An 11,879-nucleotide genomic window follows, 5' to 3' on the forward strand; every position below is an offset into this window, starting at 1 on the left:
ATGTTGGCTGTTGTTGCAGAGATACTTAGTGCTCAATGCTTATTTATTCGATTACATTTCCTAGCTTTTGCAGTTAGTTTAAGGCCATGTGTCTAGTTATAGCCAATGAACTGAAGAAAGACTGAGGCAGTTAAGAGCCAGTGCTCCTTTAAGATGTCTCTTTCCCTGATGAAGGGAATTTGAAGGCCATGAGTTCCAGATGGAACAGCTGCTAAATAAAGGAGAGCCACCCAACCCACATTGGGGTATGAGGAAAGTGACAAACTTGTGTCATATCACTGAGATTTCAAGGTTAATTTATTACTACAACATAGCTTCAGTATGTAAGGAAAACATAAGATCTGACTATTAGAATTTCTTTAAGAGTATTGTGAATTCTAGATAATGACTAATAAAATGTTAAGATAAAATAAGTAGTTGACTGACTTCCAGTTCTTAATAAGCAGAATGCGATTTCATTGAAAGTAGGACTTTTATCTATTTTATTTACCATCAAAATCTGATTACCTAAAATAGTGAGTATTTGGCACATAACAAGTGCTAAATACATATTTTGTGTGAAAGTACTGTGCATTTTCATACATTATGAAAATGTACTCTTCATACATTATGTAGTACATAAGAAATTACTCTTCATACATTATGTAGTGCTCAAGAAATTAAAACCATGGTCTTTGCCCTCAAGAAATATATAATCCAAATGAAGAGACAAATATTCTTCAAGAAGAGAGCCATCTAGGCCAAGTTCTCATCCTCTTTTCAGGGGTAACCCATATCCAATGATTGATCGATGCTAAGATGTAAAGGCAGGGCTTCTTGCCTTAATGAAAAGACTGTTCTGTAGGACCGTCCCAGCTCCATGCTTCCCATGAGATTGTCAGAGGCCTTTGTCGTGACTGTATCACAGCCTAACATCTGTCTCTGCCTAATCCTGCTTCCCTCATTTCCCCACAGGTATCAATTCTCAAAGCAGGCCCAATACTTCCTGCATGTACATTTCCACATTAAAACTGCTCTGCAAAAGATAGTAAGGATGAGACAAACTTACGGAGGCTCACACAAGCCAGGAGGAGCTTAGACTTGTTAGAGTAGGACTAAGGGTCACTAATGACTTCTAAGGGGGCGGAATGGGAGTTTGGGAAGGATTTGCCCTGGTAATGGAATGGAAGGTAGGTGGAGGTGAAGATCCTACATTTGGAAATCACATGCAAGAATTCTGCTGAACGATCAACAGAGCCCTTAAGCACAGTTCTACTGTCTAGGGCCTAGAATATTTGCCTGAAATGTGTTTGCTATTTTGAAGTCCACTTAGGACTTTGAGCTACAAGTCTAATGAATAAAAGGAAGTGAAATTCCTTTCTTGACTGCACTTCAAGTAGGATCATTTGACTGGAGATGAGTTTGAGGAGTAGCCAGAGTTAAAGGTGAGCTCTAGGTTTCTTGAAGAAAATCTCAGCGTTTTGTGACCTTTCACAACATAGAATTGGGATTGCGAGGAAACAAGTAACCTAAAGGAAGAGGTGTTCTTACATGAAAAATTGACCACAGCTGCCTCATTTTTACCCTCAGGTCTTAGTGTTCAGTGATAGTATTAGCCACAGAATTAAAAATCAGCTGATAAGAGTATTCTGTCAGGAGAGAGAAAGAGAAACCAGGACAGATAGCTGAGAGTAGCTAAGTAGACATAAGAAACTATGGAAAATATTGACCAATGAATATTGATTGATTATGGTAATGTTTTCAGTCCCAGCTTACATAACATTTAAGATCTTTTCTCTACATTATTAGGTAGACATTTTCCCTCTTTCCAGCTTTCTTTTTGAGGATTAGCCAGTGATTTTTCATCTATTGTTATAAAGATGGTTCTAACAATATTGGGAGTACCAAGACATTATGTCTCAGATATTATTAGAATGATACTCATTTGACAGACATGCAAATCTAGTAAATGTTATCAAGGGAGTCTTGTAAAACTATTATTTTGACTGGAGCAGTTCTAGAAGTGTTGATTGAATATTTAAACAAGAACTTTGGGAAAAAAGGTTATCCTTCTAAATTGTTTTTATAATGGAGCTATTAGCTCAAGTGAACTTGGCATGCTATGCTGGTGATCCCAGACAGATGGAGATATTATAAGGTGTAAATGTGGGAATTTGGAGACTCAAAGGAAAGAACAAAGGTAGGACATCTTAAGGTATAATATATGTAATGAATGGTTTTGATGTTAATGAGCCTAGTAGGATGAGAATTATCTGCCTTCTGAGCTCATTCAACAAGCATTTCTTGAACCTCTCTACACCTTGTGCCAAGCACTGCAGGAGAGTGTTTGGCAAATTTATAAAGAATTAAAACTAATAAGGCTTTCTGAATTCAGAAAGATGAAGAAAATGTAAAAGAGACACCGTTTGGAAAAGAACTGAAACTTGTAATTAGGCAAGGTAGGAGATCTGAGTCCAAAATGAGTGGACACTGTGAGAAAAAGTCACTTCATGAAATTCCTTTGGAAGTTTCAGGAATCACCAACTGAATCAGTCAATCGATCCTGTGACTTCTGGGAGGAGAGGCATGTGTGGCCTTATGGAGTGGTTAGAAGAGTCTGTCCTGGAGTCAGGCTTCTGAGTTGACATCACAGATCTATCACCACAACCATTAGACTTGGACTAAGTTCCTTCATCTCTCCATCCCTCAGTTCAACATCTGTACCATGAGGTTAATAACAATACATCATGGGATCTTTGCTAGAAATTAATAAAATAATTCATGTAGAGTACTCTGCATAATACCTTGCACTCTACAGAAGTCCTTGAATAGATTTGCATTTGCTATATGACAGTGGACATACTGTGTAGAGGGAGAGATGTCACTGGAGAAATGAAAGGAGCACCTGTCCTTGGGATTTAGTCCTTTCTAATGCCCCGCTAAGTTCCCTGGGGGATAGAAATGGAAAAATCACCCAGCACAGCAGCAAGAGGAACGAAGCTGGGACACATTCTCTTTGGAGTCATTTATCTCACTGCAGACATCCATACAGACATGCAATTTCTTTTCTCTTAAGTTTATAGCTTATAGAGTGTCTTAGCTTTTGATAGACTGCAGGTACCTTCTGGTGAGACTTAAGCAATTTTCTCAATTTTTGCTTAATAAGAATAATTCATTCTAAGTGCCAAGTCTGCATAAATAGTTTCTGACAGATGAAAGAGTTTATAAATCCTCAAGAGCTTTTTATTATCCTTGAAAAAAACTTTCACACTATCTGTGTGCCTTGAGGGCCTCTTATACGTATAGTAAAGGTTCTCACTGTAAAGGACAAAGGCAGGCAATGGTTTATAAACAAAACAAAACAAAACACCCAGGCATTATTGTCCTGTACAACTGAGGCTCCTTTCCACTCCAAACCTTCAAAATCCTTTTCACTTTTAGTATAAATGCATTAGCAAGAGCAGAAATAAGCCACATTCACAGGATTTCCATGTCAGCCCTTCCGGGTCCTTGCATGACAGGTGAACAATGGCTTTTCCTTTTTTCTACCCTTGCCACCTCTGACATATCTGAACTCTTGCTCTTGGATCTGCTCTGGTCTTTGAGGATAAACAAAGCATCTGCATGTTAAGCAGAGATAAAGTAGATTTCGAAAGGGTTATTTTCACTTTTATATGCTCCAAATAAAAATAAAGAGTAATGATTTAACTTGCCCTAAATGACAATATATTCTGACGGGAGAGAAAAATAGCATATTCGAGGTTTTTCTCATCCCTGTTTTATGCATCGATCTGTAACTCCCATCTGATACACACAAACCAGTTGATAAAAGTGGTGTTCATCTCCTGCCTTCTCTTCTTAGCTGGACACTGGCTTTCTAGCTCTTCACTCATCTTGTTCCATCCTCCTGAAGTCAGTGTGTGTGTGAGTCATGTAGTACACAGGAGGATATCTTTGTGTATATCTTTGTGCACATTTTTGTGTATCTACTAACTTAATAAAGGCTCTGGGGGAAAAAAGATTTTTTCCCCCACTAAAGATTAAGCACCTGTAAATAACTAGGACAATTTGTGCTTAGCAAGAACACAAACAGTGTCTCTGCACTAAAGATTAAGCACCTGTAAATAGCTAGGACAATTTGTGCTTAGCAAGAACACAAACAGTGTCTGACTGTATAGATTAGCCCAGTCATTCTGACCCATTCATTTATTCAAATCGACTTATACATTAACTTAAAAATATATTTCACAGAGGTAAACAAGACAGGCACATTTCTGCCTTCATGAAACTTCTAGGTTAATGGGAGATAAAATACTAAAAATAATTACATAAAAATAATAAGTATTGTAAGTGAAATGAATACTATGAAGTACTATGAAATATAATAGAGAATGTAATGGGTGATTTTTTATTCTCTCAAATTTCAAAAGTACATAGATGAGCAAATAAAAATGCTACAAAACCATAAAACTTCTTGAACAATTTTTATCTTTTTTCCTTTTTCATTTTTTGCCTTGGGTCTTGCAGGTAAATAAAAAAATAAGAATTAAAATTTGTATGTTCTTCTCAATTTTACCCAAATAAAGTAGCATTTACCCTGGGATTTTGGGAGGGTTTCATGAAGATCTCGCTAAAGAAAGAAGATATTGTTCCACTGACAATCTTTGAAGAGAAATTGAAGTTTTTTGGCCATTATGTAAGAATTAGAAGCTAGAGGAAATGTGAGAAAAGAAGAGGCACATTTCACTCCTCAAATCAGTAAGGTAAACTTAAGACCTGAAAGAATTTTCTCACCTACCCCAGCAATGTTTTATAACTACACTTAGGTGACTATAGCCTGTGACTATAAACATCTAATCTGTTAAGTATTAAAATAAGTCAACTGAAATCATGAGGAAGAGGGCAACACATATAAAACAGTGATTAGTTATAAGCTTTCTAAATTAAGATTTCAGAAATGCAGAAACTTGGGAAATTTTCTAGGCAACTCATTTAATTCATAGGTTGTTTTGAGCAGAAAAATTGTACAACGGCATGCTTAGCTGGTATTCTAGAGCTGTGGGGAACAGTTTGTATATTTGTGTCTGTCTCTGTATGCATGTGATGTATATTTATCTCCTCCGTTTACTGAATAATTCAAACATTTGTGTTTTAATTTGTGAATTATTCTAAATTATGCAGATAATTTACTAAAATCTGTATTTTGCCTAGTGTTGGCAAAGTTTCGCCATAAAATCCGAGAAATAAAGCCTATTTTTCAGTGGGAATGAAAAAATTGTGGGATAGGGAGGGATTTAGCTGAGGGATAATTAAACAAAAAGAAGGTATTATTATGTTCATCTAGATTGAAGGAACCTAATCCAATTGAAATTCTTTTAAGGTGGTGCCAGAAAGGAATTTATTTTTCTTTGTAGTAATGCTAGGACTTGAAATAACTTACCTAGTAATTAGCTACTTCATGGGAAAGAAAAATCTCATTTGTGTTTGCTTTACTAAAAATGAAGGCAAAGAAGCCAAGATGTGGTAGATCAGTTAGTTCTCTTCATCTGTGAGCCATGGTAGATGTTTATCTCTGTTTCTCTGTGAATGCTGCATATATATCTGGATGAGGCTGAGACTTTCTGCCAAAGCATGCAGAACTGATCCTTGCTATCCAGCAAACCACACTGCCCCCAGCTATTGCTTCTGGCTTGGTGACCCTCACTACACTACACAGCTCATTTTGGACAGGGATCGTTCAATATGGTTGTCTCTCTTGGTCGTTCCTCCTAAAAGCAAATACATTACACATTGGTATAAGGTTTCTGGTTTCCTTTCAGAGCATTGTCAGATGAGCGTGTTTTCTCTCACTCTACTGGTAGCACAAATGTCTCCTTCAACATTTTAATTGTAAAGAGCTTCAACACTGCCATTAAAGTCACAGTTCGAGAGGCTGTGACTCTCTCTCTTGTGACTTCATCCCTGTGCGAGAGGGGACCTTGTGGCGAGGTGCAGGTGGGGTAAAAAAAAAAAAAAAAAAAGCCTTTTCGTGTAAGAAGCAAGACTTCATTGTATTGCCTGTGTTTGGAAATATCCACATGGTGTTCAATTTCTTCCTTCACATCCAACACTGGCAGTTTCTGGCACCTCACAGTAAAATTCTGGTGTTTCCTATTGGGTTCTTGGGAATTGCTACTACTTCATCTGAATTACAGTTTATATATAAGCAGCTAACTCATATTGTATTAATAAAGGAAATTCTCCTGCTGGATCCAAGTCAGTCTCACAATGCCTAAACAGAAAACAATTGAATTGAATTTATGTTGGCATTCTCGGTCCTATCTATTTCGGCAGAAGTAAATCTAAGTGATACTGCCTTCCGAATTTTGTAAAGAGTAAGCCATTCCATTTAATGACAATCGAAACTAAAGCAATATTTTCTTCTTTAGAAAGTTACTCTACAAAGGTTTCCATTGACAATTTGAAGTATAGTGATTCAATGAGGCATTATAGAAGCTGTACATTTGGGTATATTTTTAAGTGGGGTGGAGCAGGGGCTCTTGCTACTCTGTATATCCCCCTATGTTTCCTAAGGTTGTAAGTATAGAGACTTTTACCTCCAGTACTGGTTTTTAGATTAGCTACATCATAATCAGTTGGGGAACTTTAAAAATAATACAGATTTGAAGACACCAGTCCCAGAGATTCTTATTCAGTTGGTCAGAGGCAAAGGTTTGGAATCAGTGTTATTTATAAGTCTCTTACTCAATTTTAAGATATTCCATGTTTGGGAAACAATTTTTAAATCTATAAGATACTTTAGTTACTTTTTCCTATAATGTTTTTTCGTGAAAACATGAAGAAGTAAAATAATGACTTCTGATCATGCCAAAATAAATGTTCCAGTGCTTTTTTCCTTGCTTTTATTTTTTCAAAGAAAATGTTTTGGTAGCAAAGCACTAGGTTGTTCAAGAAGAACCAGCTCAGGCAAACTTATATCATTTGTCAAATATGTTTTAGGTACTCCAGGGCCCTCTCTTTATCCACGGTTGCCTAGGTGTCCATACCAGTCAGGATAAATTAGGTTATACTGTGGGAACGAACAATTCCAAAATCTCAGTGGCTTAATCCAGCAAAGTTTACTACGCATGCTACAGATCCATATGATTGACTGTGGCTTTGCTCCATAGCATTTTCTTTGGGGCTTAGGCTGACAGAGCAGCCTCTGTCTAGAACATTGCTGGTTATAGTGGCAGAGTGGCAAAGAAGATATAGTGAATCATGTGCAGGCTCTTAAAGCTTCTGCCCAGAAAGGGTCACATGACCATGTGTGAATTCCACTGGGAAGAGTGTATAATCTTCCAACAGGAAGTGATAGCAAATATTTGAGAATCAGAGTGCACCACATAATTCTCTATAGAAAATAAATAGTGCCGATCTTAAACTAACAGAAAATAAGTACTTATTGAGTACCTACCATGTTGCAGACACTGGGAATACAACAGTAAATGGAAAACACAAAATCCCTGAACTCTTGGGGGCTCTCAATGGAAGGAGTGGGAGGGGGTATAAAAATGTATATATATTTTTAAAGAAAAACAAAGCAGGACAGGAGAATAAGAGTGATGACAGGGTTGAGAGTTCTATTTAAACCAAATACTTAAGGAAGTGTCTTGTGAGATATTTGAGCATAGAATTTAAAGAGAATGGACTCTATTTCGAGACCTGGAGGAGGAGATTGAGGCAGAGGGAGCAGCAGTTGCAAAGGTGCTAAGTCAAAACACTTGTTGCCTGACAGGCCCTCCAAGAAGGCCTGAGTGAATAGACACTTCCATTCCAGAAGAGAGACATAGGAAAGAAAAAATGAGTAACAGTTCCCAAGTAAGTCCAAACTGCAAGGCGAATTTCATGAGAACTTAAAGCTTGAGTATAATTGTCTTAGCCTGATGCTCTGCCTTCCGAGTTCAGGTGAGGGGAAGGTCCTGCCTTCCGGACACAGTCTGAGAAGTTCCAACTTGTGGACCCACTGGAGTGGCGATCTTGACCCCAAAGTTTTGCTAGGCTGGGCTAGGAACCCCAAGGCTCTGAGGAGCCCCACCTCCACAGCTTTGGGCAGAGAGGCCATCTGGCCTGTTGAAAGTGAGGTGATGGTCTCTCCTTTTTAAACCAAGGAGGCAGCCTGATGATCCCTAAATCTCCTTCAGGGTTATTCTTCCCTTGTCCTGAAGAACAGTGCACATTTGCAGTTAAATAGCTTACAGTTGTCTTGTAGAATCCTAGGAGTCCATCAGTCTTCGTTCATCCTTTCCATCTCCTTTCTCTTCAGTTCAAACTGAGTTTTCCTGTTGAGGTGGCTGATTAAATCCATGACGCATACACATACTAAGCTCTTTATCTAAGGGATGCTCAGACATACCTTCAGTGTTCTCTCCCAATCACATTTTATCAATTTTTGCAATATGGATAGGCTGAAAATTTTTCAAATCTTTAGTTCTGCTTTCTTTTTGCTTAACAATTTCATCTTTATTTCTCGCTTCTCACATTTAACTACAAGCAGTCAGAAAGAGCCAAGCCACACATTCAACATTTTGATTAGAAATTGTCTCAACTAAATATTCAATTTTATTGCTCACTAGTTCTACTTTCCAGAAAACAGTAGAATACAACGCAGTCAGAGTTTTGAACGCTTTATAACAAGGATAGTTTTTTTCTTCAGTCTTCAATAACATGTTCCTCATTTTGGTATACAACCTCGTCAGAATGGCCTTTACAATCCGTGTTTCTACAACATTCTCTTCAGGATTACTTAGGTATTCTCTAAGAAGATAGGGCTTTCTCTATAGCTCCTCTCCTCCTCCTCTGAGCTCTTAACCAGAATCACCCTCAATGGTCTGTTCATGGCAATGTAGGCTTATTCTGGCATTCACCTCAAAACTCTGCCAGCCTCTGCTCATTACCTAGTTTCCAAAGCTGCTTCCACATTTTTAGGTATTTGTTATAGCAGCAACTCACTCTTAGTACCAATTTCTGTCTTAGTGCTAAGACAGAACACATACACTGGGTGGCTTATAAGCAACATAAATAAGTTATTTGTTCCTCACAGTTCTGGAGGCTGAGAAGTCTAAGATCAAGGCACAGTCTGATTCTCTGGTGAGGGCCCACTTCCCGGTTCATAGATATCTGTCTTCTTGCTGTATCTTCACATGATGGAAGGGATGAGGGAGCTCTCTGAGGTCTCTTTGATAAGGACACTAATCCTGTGCATGGTATAATCACCTCTCCAAGGTCTCAGTCCCTAATACCATCACATTGGGGGTTAGGATTTCAACATGAATTTTGGAGGGACACAGACATTTAGTCTATAGCAAGGTCATAGGTCATTTTGGCAAGAGTAGTTTAAGTGAAGAGATAGGATTAAAAAGCTTAACTTAAGCAGTAATAGAACCTGAGAATTTGGAGAGCAAATACAAACTCTTTTAAAAGGTTTCACTATAAATGAGAACAGGTAGGTAAGGCTCAATGCTTAAGTAATTATCTTTTCCATTGTAATTGTACCATTTTACATAATTGCTGGTAGTACTTCAAAGTTCCAGTTGTTCCACATCCTCACCAACCCTTGGTATGGTCAGTTTTGTTAATTTTAGCCATTCTGATGAGTGTATAGCTTTGGTTTTAATTTGCATTTCTCTAATGACTAACGATATTGATTATCATTTCATGTTCTTATTAGCTATTTGTAAAGTAGCTTTTGTAAAGTATCTCGTCAAATCTTCCATTTTCTTATTGGGTTTTTACTCTTTCTAATTAGCTTACAAGGTGCTTTATGTACTCTGGATAGAAGTCTTTTGTCTGATACCTGATTTGCCAATCGTTTTTCATCATTCATGGCTTGCATCTTTGTTTTCTTAGTGGTGTCTTTTAATAAGAAAAAGTTTTCAGTTTTGAAGAGATCCAACTTATTTTGTCTTTCATGCTTCATTGCTTTTAGTATCCTAAGAAATATCTCCCTACCCCAAAGTTGCAAAATTTTTCTCTTATGCTTTCTTCTAGAAGTTTTCTCATTTCGTGTATTATATTTGTGTCTATGATCCTTTTGAGCTAAACATTGGGTATCATGTGATGCGAGGTTGATGTTCACTTTTTCCCCTAAGGATATCCATTCAATCCAGCAATATTTGTTAGAAAAACATTCCTTTTCCCACTGAACTGCATTGGCACCTTTGCCAAAAACCAATGGACCATATGTACTGGCTTTGCTAAATAGTTGGGCAGTGATACATTTTTCTCTCTATATATATTTTTTCTATATATTTGGGTAAGATTGGATTTATTTCTTCCTCCAGTGTTAGATGGAATTTGCCAGTGAAACCATCTGGGCCTGGACATTTTCTTTTTGGAAAGATTTTGATAACAAAGTAAATTACTGTAACAAGTGTAGTGTTATTTATATTATTTATTTTTTAAGTCAATTTTGGTATGTTGTATCTTTTGGAAATGTATTTACTCATCTCTATATTCCAGTTTTTACATAAAGTTATTTACAGCGTTGTCTTATTGTTCTTTAATATCCATGGTGTTGATAACCCTTTTTAAATTATTAGCATCAGTGACTTACATTATCTCTCTGTTTTTCTTGATTAATCTGGCTATAATTTTGTCAATTTTGTTGATCTCGTCAAAGAGCCAATTTGGGACTTTGCTAAGTTTCTCTATTGTCGATTTTCTATTTTATTGATTTCTGTTCTTTATTGTTTCTTTCCTTCTAGTTACTTTGGGTTTACGTTGCTCTTCTTTTTCTAGATTCTTGAAGTGAAACTTAAGTCATTGCGTTTAAATCTTTCTTCTTTCTAATATAACTATTTAAAGCAGCTTTTCCCTTTAACCACTGCTTTAGCAGTATCTAACACATTTTGACATGTTGTATTTTTGTTGTCATTCAATTCAAAATATTTTCTAATTATTCCTGTGATTTCATCTTTAACTGGTGATTGTTATTTAACTTCAGATATTTAGGATTTTCCTAACATATGTTTTTGTTATTGATTTTTTTATTTATTATTATTTATGCCTACAGCACCTGGTCTTCCTAGGTGGTCTCCCACTCAAGTACTAACCAGGCCAGACCCTGCTTAGCTTCCGAGATCAGACATCGGGCTTATTCAGGGTGGCATGGCCATAAACCATGGACCTTGGCTCTACTGGGGCGTGAACCCAGGACCTTCTGTATATAAAGCAGACGTGCTAACTGCTATACTATGGAACCACATTAATGATTTTTAATTCAATTCCTTTGTGGTCAAAGAATTCACTTTGTATAATTTTGATCCTTTTAATTTTATAAAAATGTGTTATATGGCCCTGCATATGGTCTATGAGCACTCAGAAGAGAAAATGTGTATTCTCTGGTTTTTTAATGTAGTGTTCTATAAATTAGGTCAAGATAATTGATAGTGCTGTTCAGATATTTTATATCTTTACAGGTTTTTTTTTTGTCTTATTCATTCTATCATTTGCAGAGATTAAAATCTCCCATGCCTCAGAGAGGAACCTGCAATCATAAAGGTTCATACTGAGAATCTGGGAATGCACCTCTCCAACTACCCCTCTGAGTTCTCTCACTCTCTAGCCCCTGAAAATTCGTCTTCCTCACTCCATTGGCCAAAAATATGGGCTATTTCTTGGAGTGTTAGCCACTTCCAGTATGGCTGCTGCTGCAGCACTCTAAGATCAGGGTTTGCCATTAGGGCAAAACCACAAGAGATTAGAGAAAAAAAATTAAAAACTTGTCCCTGTGCAATCACTTATGAAAGTTTCGACTTCTTTCCACAATCTGCCTACTTTTGTTTACTTTTCAGAATCCTCAAGTTGTTGTCTTTTATATTTTGTTCAATTTGTAGTCATAATCAGTAAGAGGGATGGGG

The 11,879-nt window shown here is 37.1% G+C and overlaps 1 pseudogene; it reads right to left on the reverse strand.

Annotated features, from left to right (window-relative positions):
* Positions 1-11,023: 11,023 nt before the first annotated feature.
* On the reverse strand, positions 11,024-11,139 carry LOC120591003 (uncharacterized; annotated as a pseudogene).
* Between the last annotated feature and the right edge of the window lie 740 nt (positions 11,140-11,879).

The sequence above is a fragment of the Pteropus medius genome, unplaced genomic scaffold (genome assembly GCF_902729225.1).
Source record: "Pteropus medius unplaced genomic scaffold, Ma_sr-lr_union100, whole genome shotgun sequence".
In the NCBI taxonomy this organism is placed as follows: domain Eukaryota; kingdom Metazoa; phylum Chordata; class Mammalia; order Chiroptera; family Pteropodidae; genus Pteropus; species Pteropus medius.